Source organism: Drosophila teissieri, chromosome 3R, assembly GCF_016746235.2.
Source record: "Drosophila teissieri strain GT53w chromosome 3R, Prin_Dtei_1.1, whole genome shotgun sequence".
NCBI classification, from domain to species: domain Eukaryota; kingdom Metazoa; phylum Arthropoda; class Insecta; order Diptera; family Drosophilidae; genus Drosophila; species Drosophila teissieri.
The window spans coordinates 26,016,128-26,034,857 of NC_053032.1; the positions used below are offsets into that span (position 1 = coordinate 26,016,128).

At 43.0% G+C, this 18,730-nt stretch overlaps 1 protein-coding gene and 1 long non-coding RNA gene across 5 annotated transcripts in view; one reads left to right on the forward strand and one right to left on the reverse strand.

The window, feature by feature from the left end:
- The window catches only part of LOC122622256 (sterile alpha motif domain-containing protein 5-like), a 153,806-nt gene that overhangs the window by 90,216 nt on the left and 44,860 nt on the right, over positions 1-18,730 (reverse strand). The window lies entirely within an intron of this gene.
- LOC122622259 lies at positions 2,539-3,848 on the forward strand. Its single transcript, XR_006326284.1, has 3 exons — positions 2,539-2,813; positions 3,266-3,434; positions 3,553-3,848. It is a non-coding gene; the product is annotated as an uncharacterized LOC122622259 (long non-coding RNA).

An 18,730-nucleotide genomic window follows, 5' to 3' on the forward strand; every position in this document is an offset into this window, starting at 1 on the left:
GCCCACAGATCTGGGGTGTTGCTGGCTCAGCGGGACAGCGATGAGGACAGAGCAACTGCGACTGCGACTGTGACTGTGACTGCGACTGCGACTGCGACTGCGACTGATACCGATACTAAAACTGAGGCTTGAGCAAACAAAGCAAATGCAACATCGTCAGGCGAGAGAGATACATATTGCCGGGCGCAGATACAGATACGGATAAACAGATACAGATACACGCGCGCGGCGGCAGATAAATTATTTTTCTTCAGTTTTTTTTTTTTACTTCTTTTGTGTTTTGCTTTTCTTTTCATCTTTTTATTCAGTCAGTTGGCCGAGACGAAGACGTCCAGCAACTGGTTGCTCTTTGGCTTAATTAAAAGCTGCAGCAAAGCACCGGATTGTTCCACGGATTCGGATTCGGACTGGAATTGAATCGCATCGAATCGAATTGGATCGGATCGGATCGGACGGGATGCGTTGCAATGTGATGCGAGGCGGTGTGTTGTGCTGTGCTGTGTTGTTGCCTTTTATTTGCTTTTCATGCTGCGGTCGCAGAAATGACACTACAATGTCTTCGAAATGAAAATAAATACGCTCGAGTCGGGACCTGAGTGAAGACCGCGACAACATGAGGCAGCAACATTGGCAACAACACGGTCCGCCACGCAGCTCCACAGGTCCACCACCGTCGACAGTCCGACCTGGCTACATGTTACACATTAAACCACATCGGGCTGCCCGATTAAAGGTGTATCTATACACTTGGGGTCACAGCAATAGTAATTACTTATGGGAAACTTATGTGGAATAATCAGTTGACCTTGTTATTTATTAACATGCCAGAAATCATTCAAATGACTAACTTACACAAAGGAATTTGTAAATGTAATGTTCTTAAGTCGTTCGAATTCATCTTTGCTAATCATATTTGTATTTGATTAGAACTAATTTCTGTAAAATCGCTTATGATTCTACCAATTTGACCAGCACTGTGCGGGTATATCCTCTACATTTTTTTTTGTTCTGTTTGCCTTTGAGATTTCGCAGCCAAGCGCAACTCGGCTGACAATGACTTTGCCCTTTTTCGCCGGGTTTTTATTGCGGCCGCATCGCTGTGTTTTATAAATCTCATTTTCAAGAGGATTTGTGTGCCTGTCAAAATGTTGATGTTTCACAAAACACTCGCCCTCTCGAAGCTGCAGACGCAGACGAAGCGAAGCTGTTCTGCTCTGCTCGATTTCAATCATGATCGATTTCATTTTCAGCCTCGGATTGTATTCTTTTTTTCTTTCTTGCGTTTTTCCTTTTTGGTTTTTGTTGCTCCTCGGTGCGCGTTTTGATCGCCGCTGTCTGGGAATTATACGATTTCGCTGCATTGAATTACCCCGTCAATGTCGACAGTCGCGGCCCAACTGACTCTGACTTTTGCGGTCTTTAACTCTTGGCGCTGCGGCCAAATTACAACAATTTGTTTGCCTTATAAAGTTAAGCCCAGAACAAAGGCCGCAGCCAACACACAATCATCATTATCGAAATGTCATAAAACCAAATGAGCGGGCATTATTCAATTTTAAACAACGTACCAACCGGGCATCATCATCCTCGGTCTCGTTCTCGTTCTCATCCCCATCCTCAGTCTCAGTCCCAGTCCAAGTCTCATCCTCGGTTTTTATCCCAACGGAAGCAAAAGCGGCAGCAGCTGCCAAACAACTTAATACAGACAAAAGCCATGAGATGGCGATGGCGATGGCTGGCTTCCCAAACCCGGATGGATGGAATGGATGCCGAATTCTTGGCCAGCCGAAATAAATGTTTCAACTGCCTCGAATGCCCTTTCACTGCGCCTCCAAGAAAACTGCTTGCTTGCTTGCGCCCCAGTAAGAAAATAAAGAAAACAAAAAACAACAACAACGTAGGAATACAAACAAACAGCCAAAAATTAAGCATAATTACTGACAGCAATCGAGGCGGCCCCACACACAGGCGGCGGCCAAAACCAAGGGCTACGTGAAGGCAGTCCAGGATCTCAGACGCAAACTAAGGGATGCACTGCACAAAAAAAGGGCTGGCCCAATGGCAAGACAAAATTCAAATGAGAAAGCCCGTAAACCAACACCTAGCATTCACCATAATCGTGGCCAATTATAGATACAGCATATACTTTTACTAATAGGACCCTTGTTTCATTTAACTACGTCAAAATGAACTCATCCACCTCCGTTAATGACTAGAATTTCCATCCACATGGGTTTTTTTTTTCCAGTGCTGGGCTGGGCCAAAACGTTTTCATTAAAATTGCTGGCTTGGCCAATCTGCGGGCCACGCACAACAAGAGCAGCAGGAAAATAAAACTAAAAACAAAAAAAAGAAAAAGAAATACTCGGAGCTTGCTCCGTAAAATTGCAATTTGGTTGGCGAACGAAACGGAGTGGGACAATTATAAGCATGACAAATGAATTTCGCATTGGGGCCGGTGTTCTGAATTCCCTGCCCATGCCCATGACCAAGTTCCCAGGAAAACTGTCAGTGGAGGATCAGTGGCGTTGAGACAGATCCAAAAGATCAGAGGATCAGAGAGTCGGAGGATTGGAGGATCGGGTCGCAGCTGTTGCCGCTGGGCACACACCTTCAACTCGTTGAGGGTTTTTTGCATCTCAGGCTCGTTCCGTTCCGTTTCGTATCGTATCGTTGCAGTTCGTGCGTGTTGCGTTTTATATGAATAATTGCATCAAGATTTTTGCCAACTCTTAACTCTTTTGCGGTCGACTGTGGCAGCTGCCCCAACGGCCCAACTGCACTGGACACATCATTTCTGTGGCCGTTTCAAGGTGAATTTCAGTTGTGTCGACCGCAGACAACGTGACAGGCCCTCGACCACCATGAATTGCGAACAGCGAGCTGTAGATGCAGCCAAATCGAGTCGAGTCGTGTACCGTCGTCGCACCCATTTCAATTTAATTCACATTTTCAGCACATTAAAGTGTGCGGGCTTTAAGCTGCGGAATATTCATATTTATGTTTGAGGAATTTTCGTGCTTATTTACACACACACACACACACACACACATATGAACACATGATGGCTTCGCACTCACATATTCTCCTTTCGCTTTTTGCTGCCTGCCACTTTGCATTTGTCTGACGCTGCGTATACTTGATTTTTCTGTTCTCTTGCATAACCAAATCTGGAATTTTTTTTCGTGGGGCCACCTCATCACCCCTCATCATCACACAATATCCTTTGGCATGTCGACGCTTTTTGCATCTTTCATGACGAAAGCATTTCATGTTTTTGTTACCCGCTCTTTTACGGTGAGGAAACACAGAATTTTACATAATTTTGGCATTGAAAGCGCTCCAAGAATTACAAACTGGGCGAGATGAAACAGATGTGCATTTGAAGAAATGGGTATCCTAATATGTTTCATGGATGGTGTCTTCGTATAAAGGTAACCAATTGCTCATTTAACAAATTTAAAGCTGTTCCATGTTTTATTTAAATGAAAAAAAACGACCCTTTCAATATTTCAATAATTGAAGTCTTCACATCAACCTTTTTGCAACCAGCCGTAGCCGTCTTCACACAGAAACACGCACATTTTTGGCATTCATAAAATGTTGCAGCGAAACCAACAAACCAGAAGCAACAAAAAAAAAATAAAAAAAATAAAAAAAGCTAGAGAGGACACAAACGGGACATGAAATTGTTTTGCACATAACAGCAAGCAAACAAACATGAAAAGGGATATGGATGCGGATAAACGAATATGATTGCCGCGGCATGTGAAAAAAGCATAACTGAAATATTCTTGCCGCTTAAAACAAACAGGCGTAAAAAATGGAAACAGCCAAAGGAGCACGAACTGGGCATTTTGTTTGCTTTTTTATTATGTTCTCGCCCTTTGAAAGTAAATTTGAAAAAATATTTTGATAAAACCAAAATGTTATTTGTCTCGTTAATGTAATGAAAACGACTTGCTAAAAGGATTAAATTTGCATTGCATTTAAGCGAAAAATGTGGGAATACAACATACAATTATTTCGGGTGCATGTATGGTGTGGATTTTAAAATGGGAGCAGATTACACTTTAAGCTAGGCTTGTATATTGTATGTGATATTTAAACTTAAATGTTTCCTCTAATGTGTTTGATATTCTCTTGTAGAGAGATTCCAATTGATCCCAGTCTCAGATTCATACAACTCTATGTGGGTCATAAAAAACATAGTGAAAACGGCATGATATCATTCTGCTTTGGGGAGTTATGCGTAGAGATAGGGCATGTGGCCTTATAAGGTGGGGACTGGGGACTCCCTGCTGAATATTTTATGCGCACTGCACGTGTTTGTGTTTTAATTAACAAAGGCAAGTAGCGGGCAACAATAAAAGGGCCATATTAAATTGGGTGCGTGTGTGCCTGGATGGTTGATGGGTGTGTGTAAACGCTGTTAAAAGTTGCTCCATTAACCGAACGAACTCCACTGTGCAGCAAGCGGCGACTTCTGTTTTTCTGTTGCTCTGTTCTTCTATGTGGCAGAGTGATGGCTGATTTGCTGCCTTCACCTTGGCGCTCGTAAAAGTGTAACAAAATGTTTACCAATTAAGTAACGAAAGCAACAAATAAAATACGAAACCGGAATGCTGGATTAATTGCGCAGGATTATTTAAGTGCGTTTTTATGCATTACCATTAAGTGCTACATAGAGCAGCCATAGTGGCGAAGCTTCTGAAATTCATTTCGTTGCAGATTTGTGGGGAGGAAATTTTTGAGTTTGGGGAGGTAGCGACGCAGTGGGTCATAAATCAAGTGTCGTAGGTGTCGACGATCCACACACAGTTAGTTAACAGCCTCGCACCAGGTCTTTTTCCCAGCTGCGTGTGTTGGGATATTTAAATTTTCAGCAAAGTGTTGCCTAGTTTTCGGGTGAAGCAATTAAGGCTCATTAGCGCGAACACTGCGTATACGCAATGTAGTTGTTTAGTTTTTGACAAGCTAACGAACTTGATGAATGACTGCCCAAAGTAGCGGGCCATTTATCATGTGTTCTTAGAATCCTAAGCAGGGCAATTATTGCTGCCTTCGATCAATAAAATTAATTATAACTTAAGCCCCAGTCTAGATTACTGATGAAATTATCATATTATAATGCCATAAAGTGGAGCAACTGAAGTGTGGCAAACTAAAATCATTTATTATGCATTGGCACGTTCCTTTTTGCAGGGCCAGGCAGGGATTTGCAGCACCATTCCACCATTCCAACATTAATTTCCCCTTTTAATTAGTAATTTAACCAAGCTGCTGAAGGATTATTAAGCCTGCGTTCAATTTTCGCATTTTTATTAATCAGCTTAAAATTACTCTCGTATTTATAGATAAAAACTATTTTCGATTCAATTGCTAATACTGCGTGCGTTTTTAATGCAAATTTGTGGTTTCATGCATGCTTAATTGCAAACCCATTGCCGGGCATTTATAATTGCCATGTAATAAGTTTCGCTCAAAAAATGATGAAAAAATTAAACCTCTAGCAAAAACAATCGATAGTTAATTAGCCTTTATGCGAAGGCATTCTATTGTTGTCCCCTGCATTTTACTTTTTATTTTTGAGGTTTCGCTGCATTTTAATTGCAGTGGAAAATGTAAATGTTCATAAAGGATTCATTAGAATGATTATAACTAATATAATAATTATTTTCAGACCTAGTTAAGCTTAGTTAGTTAGTTGTTGCAGCTGACATTGTTTCTCATTAAGCTGACTGTTGGTCCGAAAGCGATATTTCTTTGATATCCAGTTTTTGCCTTGAACAGCTTCAATTATCCAGTTGCATTGGCATTAAAGAGCTTTTTTTATATTTTTATCCGTGTCTGCCTATCCGTTTTTGTTTCTTTTTCAGGTGGAAAGTCAAACAGAATTTCAATTAAGTTAAATACTTCAACTAAAATTGAACTAAAATGCAATACAAAAACTGGCAAGAGTTTGGTGCTTCATCAACCTCATTGCACTTGAAAATCGAAACCAATCTGCAGCAATTGGTTAACAGTGAATAAACGCTAAGTGCGATGATGCAAACAGCAAGATATGAAAAGCGAAATTATATTAATATATATTGATTCCATGGGAAATCACGGATTGCTTCATTTTGTGTATATTTTACTGATAACTTTAAGGGATAACTACTGTACTAGATAATAAACACATATTCACGCAGACAAAGTGCCCTTTCCTTTTCAAAAAGGATTCCTTCCTTTTCCCCTGGAGAGTCAAACATTTTAGCATCCGCTTCATTGGCGCTCATCATTTTATTTGTTTAGACCATCGACGGCTTGATATCAGTGTGTCTGTGTGTGTGTGTGTGCTTGTGTTTGTGTGCTCAAATCGATATGGAATTTTATTTCTTCTATTTGCAGTTTTATTACACATTTTATTTTTATTCCACTTACACTTTTTTATATTTGGTGGCTGCCCACCACTCATAATGAAAATGGTTTTCACAAGTGGCCTTCACTCTGAAGTACAGCAACAATAAAAAAAGAAAAACCCACAGAAAATACATATAAATCAAACAGAATTGAAATCAAATTCTTTTTTTCGCCTGCAATATATTTGCACACATAATATGCGCCTTAACGCTCAAATACGCTCTCAATTGTCCAAATTTTTGCGAATCTCTGTTCGGCAATAAAAAAAAAAGAAAAAAGAAAATAGAAGAGGAACTCAAGTGCAGTCTGCTGGGGGCGTGGCAGTTAAGTGGCTCCGCCAGTGCAAATAAAAATTGTTATACAATATAAATAGAAAATAAAGATTCTTTTTTTGTATTTTTTCGCATTGTTTGGCACTCGTATTTTGTTGTGCGGGAATTTTTCAAGTTGTCTGCCGCCAGTTCGGAAATATTTAATTTACCAAGCGGTATGGGGGCAGAACATTACCTTTTGTCTGCATTTCTCTGAAGCGGCTGCTGCTGCTGGCTGGTTACCTTTGAAACGCCGCCGCATGTGTGGGAGTTTCTTTATGCGCCATAATTATGTCATTTAAATGCAACAAGCTCCATGCGAGCCAGTCCACCAATCCAGCAATCCACCAGCCAACCAAACGGAGAGCCAGCAAGTCAGTCAGTCAGTCAGTCAAGCAGCCATCTCCTCTGGGGCGGAACGATAATTCATAATTAAAAAAACATGCAACTTGCTCATCTGCCGTCAAAGGGATGGAAAGAATCATTGCAGCAGCACGCCTTGAGCCAGGCTCCAACTTTGGCTATAGATGTGGCTTCGGTTCAGCTCCAGCTTCAGCTTCAGCTTCAGTTTGAGTTTGAGTTTCAGTTCAGTTCAGTTCGGTTTCAGAGAAGTACCAAAAGAAATGGAGCCCGCCCAGCCTCCTTTAGTTTGCCTTTTTTTTCACAAGGAGTATGGCGTGGCGCGCGACTGTTAATTAAATGAGCGAGCAGGCAAACGAGCAAACGACTGATGGACGTGAGCCAAGGATCCACGGATCCGTGGAGCCATGGTGCCATGGAGCCATGGGTACAGGGACAGGGACAGGGCCGGCATAACCGGGCCAGACTACAGATACCAAGGCGAACGAGTGGGTGTGCGGCTAAATTGCTAAATGAGATTTGCCGAGGACACCCGCATGCAATAGCAAATACACACACACATATGTACATTCGCTGGCAGACAGACAGTCACATGAGGCACAAAGGGTTAATAGTGCATAGTTGCAAGTTGTTTGGGTGTCATCGTCAGCGTCTAAGCCAACTTGGTCGCTGGGAGTTGCCTTCTAATTAAGGCCCAGAACAGGCAAGGCTGCACTCAAAGAAGAGGCATCAATTTGCCTACTTTATTATTCAGAAATTCAAAAAGAAAAACTTGGTTTCTAAGTGCTTGGCAACTAATCGAATTCAAACTCGCTGAAACTTCTTGTTGGGTTTTTGACTTTGAATAAACCAAGTATGATTTATATGCCGAGCAAAGGGTATAAATATTTGGATTTCTATCTTACAGATATCTTGTTTCTTTTTAAGTTTCCTATTTACATTTTTCAAAGTGTAGGTTGCATGCCAAGTGTGAATACCCCACCCCATATGCCCCATTCTCACTAGTCTGCGGCTTTTGCATTTTGTCGCTCATTAGTTTATTGCCGAAAAAAAGAAAGACGGTGCAGGCAAAGCACAGCACAGCAAAGCACATCCCAGCACATAGGAGAGAACAAAAGCCTGACTTGGAGTTCAACTACCCGGCGACTGGGGCAATGCGGGTTAATTGCCAGCCAAGGATGCCCCCTGTGGCTCCTGCTCCACCAGCCCCCTCCCTTCCGCCAACAGGCCACAGCTTGCCACACAGCTCCTGCCAATTAGCGGCATGCGGAAGTTGCCACTTCTCTGGCTGCAGTTTTGCTGTGTGTATATTGGGTGTGTATTCTTCGGCATTAAATCACTGGTAACTTTAAGACTTGTCAAATTACGCATACGACGCGCTGGCTCCCCCGAAGCCACGACCCCATCCATTTGCCAATCAAACACCGAGTTGTCAGCATAAATCTTGGACCCACTCCACTCCACCACGACCACAACTACGACCAGGAGCAGGAGCAGCAGCAGTGCAGCTCCACCATCGGCACCACCAATACAATCACCACCACGGGTGTCTTTCTGGGCCGCGTTGACAGGCCTCGAACGAACATGGGGCGTTGATGCACATATGTCACATGATAACAACATGAGGTCCATCCAACAGCCGGGCAAAAGTAAATATAAATTTAAGCAAAAATCACCCAGCTCCATGTGTAGGCGGTGCGGAGTGAAACCAGCAGTGAAGCCCTACAGACAATGGACCAAAAGCCAGAGCCCAGACCCCAGACCCCAGACAGACCATGACTTGACTGAAAGGTGTTGCCAACTGAATTGAAGGCATGTCCATGTAATGCAAACCGAAATAAATAAGTAAAAAGCCACAGCAAGTACACAACACAAAATCGAAGGCTCCTTTTATTTCGTTGCCATTAAAAGCTGAATTTCAGGCAAGCTATCAAAGCGCTTTTGCTACTTTTCCCATCATTTAGCTTCTTGATTCAAGTTTTCATAATTTCATATTTCATAACAATGAAGAAACTTTTTCTCTGTGTGCACAAGAGACCAATGCCAATAAAAAACTAAGGCCGCCTCATAGTTTGTTGCCTGTTTTGGCATGTGTCAAGCCAAGTCTTCCAACGAGCTCATGTCCATCAATTCAAGGCGCTGCAGGCGCCGCTCGTAACTTCCTCTCTATACTCTTGTATCTTTTCTACCCCGCCCGATTTTGTTGCAATTAATTTCTAATTAAAGACAGCCTCGAAATGGGTCAAGAGGTGCTGGGCGCCCGAAAAAATAAAACACAAACAAAAATCAAGAGAGGGAAAAATGAAAAGTAAAGTGTAGATGGGAAAAAAACAGAAACTGTTACATGTGGGGAGCTTGGCACGATTAGCTGCAGCCTAGATCTCTTGCAGCAACACAGGCACTTCATTAAATATTTAAATGAGCATCCTGTTTTCTCTTTTTTTTTTTTTTTTGCTGGTTTCTTCTCCACATCTCTCTGCTGTTTTTTCTTCGCTTTTTTCGAGTTTGCAACAAGCAGCAAGCAGCACCTACACACAAAGGGAGGACGACTGCCTCTGCATATGCAGATTCATAAGCAGTTAATTAAGGCCGAGCGGTGGAGAAGCGGCAACCGAAACTGGGTCTGGAGTTTGGGGCAGGGCAGTGTTGCTACTGCTGCTGATGCTGATGCTGCTGCTCCTGATGCTGTTGGTGCTGCTGCGGTGTGGCAACGGCAACACATCTGCAACTACAATCAACAAGCGAACAGAACAGAACAGCCAGCAAGCAAGCACAACACACAAAAAGTGAAAACCATATAAAAATGGCTTTTGCCCCAAGCTGGGCCCGTAAGTTTGGGGCAAGGCCTCCTCCTCCTTCATTCTGCCGCTGGCTGTTGGCCGCTGCTGCCTGCGGCTCAGACAGTCGTGCCACATATTTTACACATTTCATTTTCACTGCTGCACGAATTTATTTGGCAATAAGAGCAAAGCCGACAGACCAACATACAGATCAGAGCAGAGTCAAGAAATTGCACGAGGTCCTATGAATACATTCAAAGCATTCACATTCACTGCGGTAAAATGGGTTCTAGAAATGACAATTAATGGGGAACAATTGTGTTGCAATTATGAAATGCTTTAAAAATATGTAAGCATATATAATTATGCAATTATAAATTGTATTCTTATAGTTTTAAAACAAATTTAAAACAAAATTAAGCATTGCACACTTTTTGCTCACTGTATGTTTACAACCGTGCGAGAGCCCGGGTAATTTTCATATGTACAAGTGAAATATTATTTATAAAATTCCTCGCCCTGTTGGGTGGGCGTAACTGCGGCACTGCGCTACGCCGTAAATTATGTCATTTTAGACAAGTGCGCCACGGCGAATTCGTTTTAGCATATGGATATGGACATGGATATGGATGTGGATGTGAATGCCTCCCCCCACTCGCTCATTGAGATTTTCGCTTTATGGAATTGGGTTGAGTCCCGTCTCAGTCTCAGTCTGTTGGGTGTTTTATGGATGGAGCCAGGATAGAAATGGGAGGTTATCCGGGGGATTCGGGGTGAATCAGGGGCAGAATCTAGGGAATAAAGGGACTGAGGCAGAAATTATTATGCATTTTGTCTTGCCTCTGGAAACGGGGATTGAAGTGCTCGACTCGTGGTGGCAGGGCATGCGAAATTAGTTGGCGCTGAGTGGAGTGTTTGGGAATTCGCGAGGCTGTGAGTGAGAGAATGTATCTGGGAAATGGAGCTGCAGTTGGGTGCTATATGAGAATTGATATGAATAGGGCCTGAGCAGCTCAGACAGCTGTGAAGTGACAACACTTTTGATAGACCATGACAGATGGAACTGAATTCATACATGGGTCTGAAAATGGTTGCTTAATTGTCATGATGAACCTTACTCGGTCATGGCATATTAAACGTTCGCAGATGAGAAACGTTTAATAATGTTAGGAATTTTCAAAGCATTTAAATAGAAATAAATTGCTTTGCAAGTGGTTGCATCAACAAATTTCAGGAATTCTAAGAATATACATTTCAGTGAGCAATGGATACACTTTTTTACGAAGCAAGCTTTACATAATTGTATTTGCAATTATCTTCTAGATTGCATATTTGATGGGCTATCTGCCCAGAGTGGTTGTATCCATAAGATATTTACAGTATTCTGTTTATCCTAGCATTATTCTGATTAATTCCTGCATTTTGTGGTAGCACCTTCCCATGCATCCCATTCCCACATACAGCAGACCAATTCAATTTTCGTATCTTATCGGCCTGACCATTCGCAACCTAAGCGATCCGACTCCATCTCAATTTTCGCTTAAACAATCCGACATATATACCCCATTTAAAGGCAGCTAAGACCCACAACCACTTCTCACACCTCTTGGTCATGGTCTTCGGGCCAGTCCCTCGGCCCGTTTAGAATTTCATCTGCAACTGCAACGGCAACAACACTCGTCTGCTTACTAATGTCAACCAATTCATTTCATTGAGTGCAACGCGTTGGCACCAAGGAACACGAACTGGGAACCGGAGTTTGGAGTCTGCAGTCTGAAGTCTCGAGCCTGGAGACTGGAGACTGTAAAGGAAGCGTCCGTGTCCGAGTCGGTTTCTGGCATTTAAGGCGCATGTTCTTCATTGGCTTAGCCTCAGGGTCAAGTTCAACGACAACCGAGTTGCAAATGGAAAAAAAAGGCAGACCCAAAGACACATATGCAGGGAGAAAAAACTGTGCAGTAATGTAAAACCATATTTTTAAAAGATATGCACTGTTCAATATGAAATATTTGGTTAAGAAATAAAACTAATTCGCAAGGAAATTCTTTAAAAGGAGGCCAAATAAAAATACCATATTTTAAACCGCAAGTTCACACTGAAAGCTGCTTAAATTGTAGAAATTAAATATGCATCTACAATTTCTCTGTGTGCACCTTTTGCTACGGCAGTCGTAAAGCGTAGCCAAAGCGTTTGCATATCGCATATCTAAATGAGGTGATGATGCTGCACATATCAGCAGAGATACAACGCAACAACATAAACATTGCCATGGCAATGGACCAGAACTGAAGTCGGGTCTCCGTCTCCTCCGATGAGCTCTGAGCTCTGATGAGAGACCCGGCCGAAAAGGAGGCTCAAATGTCCACTTGAGTGGGAAGCTTGAACATGAAATGTTTGCGCAGCCAAAGAGGCAGCAACAACAACAACAAGAACAACCGCCGGCAAACTCTGGGCAGTGCCAATTATGAAAACTGATATGCTTGCGAAAACCCGTTGATGAGCGAGCTTCATCCTGAGCTTCAAAGCGAAGCGAAACGAATCGAATCGCCAGAATGCGAGTCGTCAGGAGATAAGATTCCCGGTCGGCGCTCGAAATTCGGCTGGTTATTGGACACTCCACAGATGCCACGCGTCGCACAATCAACTAAAATTAATTAAGCAGCCAGCAGGCAGCTGGCAGCCGGACGGACAGGCTAATGAAAATGTAATATTATCGAGCAAATCAAGGGGTCCGAGTCTGGCAAAGGATTGGATTTAGGAGCAGCGATTATGTATGGCCAGTAATTAGGGTTCAGGAAATGTGGAGTGGCCAAATGGAAGGCAATCCTATAATGCATGAATTTCAGAAAAACGATGTTCTTAAATATAATATCTTTTATTTCAAAACGAACTGAATGCACTCCTAAAAATATGCCCCTGATCAATGTGCTCCTTCCAATTGCTGGAAAAGTAATTAAGCCAAAGTTAAATGCAAATAAATAAATGAGAGCTCATTGTTGCTGCAGTTGCTGTTGCAGTTGCGTCTGCCAAACATAATTCACTTGAAGCAACATGCAGGGAAAATGCCAAATGTCGTCGGTGCTCCCTCCTCCGCCGAGTGGAAATTTATGACCCCCAGGCGAAGTCGTTGACTGACCAAAAAAAGGCCAAAGAAAGAAGGAAGGAGAAAAAAGGGGAGCAGCCACCGCAACAACTGCAGCGGATGCAACTGAACTGAATGGTGCAACAATGTCAACCGAGGGAGGGGCTGGGCTGGCAAGGGGACAAGTGTCCCTCCAATGGCGGCAATTTATGTGCAGAAATATTGTTGAAATTGTTTGAGTTTAACAACTAAATTTCCTCCTTTGTGTGGGTGCTCCAAATTGGTTTTTGCGTGCAAGCCTTTTCCGAGGTGATAAAATGGTGCAGGTGGCCGCCAAATGGAAATGTATTTAGTGAGGTGTGGCTGTTGCTATGGCTATGGCGGTGGCTGGTTGGTTGTGCCCAAGTTTTGGAGCCCAGGGATTAGACGCCAACCGATTCGGGGGAATTGTAAATTTATGGCCCCGGCGTGTCATGTGAAAGAAGCTGATGGCTTAACCCATGCTGGTGGACAACCGTGACAACCCCCAACCTAGTTAGTCTAGCCCCACCAATGATCATCGCCATCGTCATCATTATGCAAATCCTTACGAGGCTGCACAAAATGTTCAACATTTATATCAAATGTCAGACGACCCCAAATTGCCAAATGAATCATAAGTAACGTATCGGAGTGAGAGTGGACCACCATAAAACAGGAAATATATTTATGAAGTAACCCATGAAATACTCCTGCACAGAGAGAAAAAGTGCATGACACTCAACATTTCAGATGAGCAAAGAAACTTCTAATAGTAGATGCTTATGTGGAAATACAAAAACTTACATATATTTATAGAGTCCGCCATTTCGCGTTGCTTTTTTATAATGTAATTTTTAGGAAACGACACCAATGATAAATAATTTGCACATAATTTTTCGCAGTTTTGGCGACTGGAAACAGCAGATAGGAAGGGAAAACGCTACGCCTACGAGCAGAGACAGAGGGCAATGTCTGCACATGCAGAAATAAACGTGAAGCACCCACTCCCACACACACTGGAAAACACACACCCAATGTCCACGACTTGGAGCTCAAAGCTCAGCAGAAAACTGCAGGCGGCTGACCAACATAAATGGCGCAAAGTTGAAATGTTGACAGGGCCACATTCGTTATGACGTCGCACAGAGAAAGAGACCGATACAGAATGCGAAAGAGAGAGAGAGAGAGCGAGAGAGAGAGCAGTGTGAGGAGGGAGAAAGGCAGACAGAAGTAAGTAAATCAAGTTGTAGGTAAGTGAGATTTATGCTTATGTCGTTTAGTGTAAGCCAAACAACATCTCGCAACGTGAACGACCATATCCCCATCCTGAACCCCGAGTGAAACCTTTTACTCCACCCGCTGCAACAGCCAAAGCATCCATCTCGGCATGGGGAGAGTTATGACAACATGGCCAAGGCAAAAATCAAAAACTCAAACCAAAGCGACCCAAAAATCCATGAGCTGAGGAGCCAAACAGATATGAGTTGCCTCCACTCCTTCACTCCTCCACTCTACTACACTGCACACCTATAACCCCAGAAATTCCCATCTCTTCGTGGCCCCGAGCTGCGTTTGCACCAAATTCTGTGACTATTTGCACAACATTTGCAACCAGGTTTCTTTTTTTTTTGGGAAGAGGACTAGGCAGTTGCTGCGAATCTGCGATCTAGCTGCAGCAGTTTTTCGATTCACTGAAATTTGCATTTATACCCTAGTTTGGGGTGTTGTGATATCTTGAGGTTGTTTGAAAACATAAAAACTCTTGGCACATCTTCTTGATAACCCTCAGAATAAATAGAAATCCATTGCAATGCAGTTTAGTGCATCTATTCATAAATAATTCCTAATCTGAAATGATTTAAGTACCTTAAAATGCTTACAATGAAATAATTTATTTCCTTTGGCATGTTTGGGTATTTAGTAGTCGTAATGGAGTGTGACAATAATTTCATACTTCCTTTTTTTTGGTAACTCGTTTCTAATCGCTGCAGCTGCTTGTTAATTACTGCAAACAGAACTGCAATCCAAGGATGCGTCCACAACCAGCACATCCCTGGACCTCCGCTGCATTTGTGCAATGTTTGATTTATGCATGCAGCCTGGAACTGCTCTAATTAGCTTCAGCTTGAAAACCCGGCCCAAATCTAGAGCAAGGAATAGAGATGGAAATGGAATAGAGAGAGTAACGAGGAACGAGGACGAAGTCCCTTTGAATGCAGTTCCTTGCCTTGCCTTGCCATGCCAGGCAGTAAATGTGTCAGGCAAACAACTTTCACTTGCTGGTTGTTAATCATTCAGCGGTTGAAGTCAAGAGCAGTGGAATCTGCCTATAGAACCGCCCACTAAAAATCTAGGCTGGTCGCTGGCCGAACGCCCAATTAAAAGCGAAATCGTTCAAAAGGCTGAAAACAAAACCAAACCAAACCAAACGAGAAAAATGGAAAAAAGCGAAAAACGAGGAATACAAGCAAAAGGACGGAGGAGAAGCCAACTACTACTAAGTTGATGACATTAATTGACATTTAGCAGCGACGGGCATATCAATGGACTGGACAGCACAATCACCCCAAAGCCAAAGCCAAAGGAGAGTCCGTTTGAGTCAGAGATCTGGGGACGGAGCAATGAAGTCGGTACTCATGCTCTATGCTCCTAGGCCGCCTTTCACTCCACGCAATTGTACAATTGGCTAATGTCACAAAAATCTACAGGCAGTTGTCAACGGCGCTTTGGACGTGGGACTCCCATCATTAGCGTGGCACAATTGTGAAATGTGTAATTGCTGCTACAACAGCAGCAACATCGGCAATACCAAAAGCAATAGCAATAGCAACATCAGCAACAGCAAAAGCAACAGCGGCAGCAACTATGAGACATACAGACGACACATTGACAGCGAGTTATGTCAACTCGAATGCGATTTGTTTAGCTATCGCATTTCCCCCCCATCGCTGCTTTTTTCAGCTGTGCCGGATCTGTGTTGCTGCCAATGAGTATATTTCCTTTCGAATAACATAAATTTAAGGCTAACAAGTGGGAGCGATGGAGTAGAGTAATCGGTATTCGAACTTTAATATACTTTTATCAGCATACGATGGTCACATTTAAATGGGTTGTGTGACCAAAGCTGAATTTGAAGCAAGCTGAAGAGTTCGCACTTGCAGAAAGGGTTTAAGATTTAAGAACATTTTTATATTATTTGGCTTTCCATTAATTGTAAGGTACTCCAAAGGCAAGGGTATGAAAAAGCTAAACGACTTTGGAAACAAATTGAATAAAGGACAAGTCCGCTCCACACCGCTCATCCTCGTCGCTGCTCCTACCACGCGCTGTCTCTCACTGTTTTCTGTAATTGGTTATATGAAACGCACAAGTGGCCCTGGCGTAGGCTGCACCGGCCAACTGGGCAGGCCAACTCCACGTCCTCAAGTCGTCCTCGCTGTCGGTGAATGCCAGCCTGGGCTTTTGGTCCGGGCCCACCGTGGTCCATTGGGGAAGCTGGTCGCGAAGTGCGCGACAAGATTTATAAGCGCCTGTCAACGAGCTAGCAAAGAGAGAAAGAGAGAAACGGAGAAACGGAGAAAGAGAAACCGCCGTGGTCACTTTTTGATTTATAAGCAAAATGTTTGCCGCGTTGCTCAAGTATTTATGAAACATTTCAAGCCAGCGGACACGGCGGCTCCTACTCTTTTTTCCAGCCAGTTGACACTGGAGTTGTTTGGGGCTTGGGGCTTGGGGTTTGGGGGCTTGGGAGCAAATGGCAGCAGCAGTAAGTAGCCGCAGTAATTGCGGCGGCATGTGAAATATGAGATAAACTCCAAGTAAGGCCAAGTCCATGGATCCACAGTTCGCCAGTTCGCCAGCTTGCCAACTCCCCAGCCCCATAGCTCCATAGCTCCATAGCTGCAGCTTCGAAGCATGTGGCAAGTTGTTTAGAACTAACCAAACCGAGGAAACAGCCAACCGCCACGACAGGCAGGCGACAGGCGACGACAGCATTTTGGTGCCACTTTGCGGCGAATGCGAAATAACTTCGCACAATTGAGCATGCCGACAACGGGCAGCCAGGAAAGTAGGAACAAAATAAAAAAAATAAAAAACACAGAAAAAAGAGCAGTGGCCACAACTCCCAACTTGGGCATTCTATTAAATTAATCGTCAATTATCAACGGAGCTGCAAATTATCCAGGTCTATGGGGAGCAAACAGCTGAAACCAGGATGTAACAATGTATCTCAAAAATGGTGAGGAAAAAGTCATTACACACTTGGCAAACTAAATTATGTGTCGGAAATGTGTTGCCTGTGTTGCGGTATTTGTAAGAGGTATTTGTACCACTTAACTTCAGATGTTCAGTTTCTATAAAACCAATTCCATTTCGAAAGTTTATTCATACATGAAATGTTTCTACTAATTTGCTGCACACCCCTGAACTGAAAGGGCCAACTCTTCATCAGCCAACAAATCAATTAAACTTGTGCAGTCGGCTCTAATTAAGCCACCAAAAAATAAAGCAAAGACTATTGCCAAAATTTTTAGAGGGCCAAGGATCCGCCCCCCGGAAAAAGTAAAAGCACAAGCCGTACTTACATGCAATTGGGCTTGAGCAAACGTCGGAATGTAACGGCCAACTTGTTCGCGTTCGCTTGTTCAATGTGTTTAATTAAATAGCAAGCGTAATTAAATTGCAATTAAATTAATTAAAAAGCACGCAGCCGCAGCACGTTAGCAAACGGTTCGGTTTGCCGTTGTCCTGCCTCCTACCTCCCACCTCCTGCCTCCCACCTCCTGTTCCTGTTGCTCGAATTTCAATTCCTGTTCCTGTGCTTCAGCTCCTGCTCCTGTTAGGAGGCGGATATATATTTTGAAGAGGGCTTTTCCCGCTGCCATTCAGTCGAGTTTTAGGGTCCAAAACGGATGGCAGGCGGTGTGAAAGGAAAACAAAACAAAAAATACAATGTTGCCCTGGACATGGATTCCCTTTTGGCCCCCACCATTTCCACCATTTTCAGCGTTTCCACCAATTTCCTCATTTTCCTTTTTGCCGCCGCGCACAATTAGACTTTAATTTTTTATGAGCAATGAATGGTTTCGCAGTTTTACTTTTTGGTGTTAAATGCTTGATTAAGTTGAATGCTGAAAGCTATGCAAATTTTCCCCCTTTTTCCACCGCCTAGGGTGGGAGTTGGAAAATTGGCTGCTTTGATGTTGCTGCTTCGATGCGGGGGGCGATGATGAAAAACTCCATAACAATTCCCGCTTTTTGTCTTAATTAGTGCAATGACAAAAGTTGAATTCTAGCTGCTGGAAAATGCAGGCTCAAGATGTATGCAGATGTCGAAGGAAATGCGGGTAAATGAAAGAAAACTCGCTCCAGCTGCTGAAGACTTTACCAAAATTAATTGGCCAAAGGGTTTGGGGCGATGGTTAATAGAGATTTAGATGAAATCTGTCAAAGATTCTGGGTTGAAGAACTTAACCCTTGGTCAAATAAACAGCAACTGAAACTTGCCTTTACAAACAGAGTTATATTATATTATGCTGAGGGTTAAACTTCAAAGCGTCTTTAAAATGTACAAGCAAAGTTTAAAACTTGAAATTAGTTTCGCAGATAATCAATGTTATTTATGGCATTTCTTGGAGATATGAAACCTAAACCATAGTTCCCGCACACATGATTTATATTTGCCCATTAATTTCAATTCAGGGGCAGCACATAATCGAAAGTAAATGAGCAGTAAGACCAGACAAGAACAGAACCGACCAACTGACCAA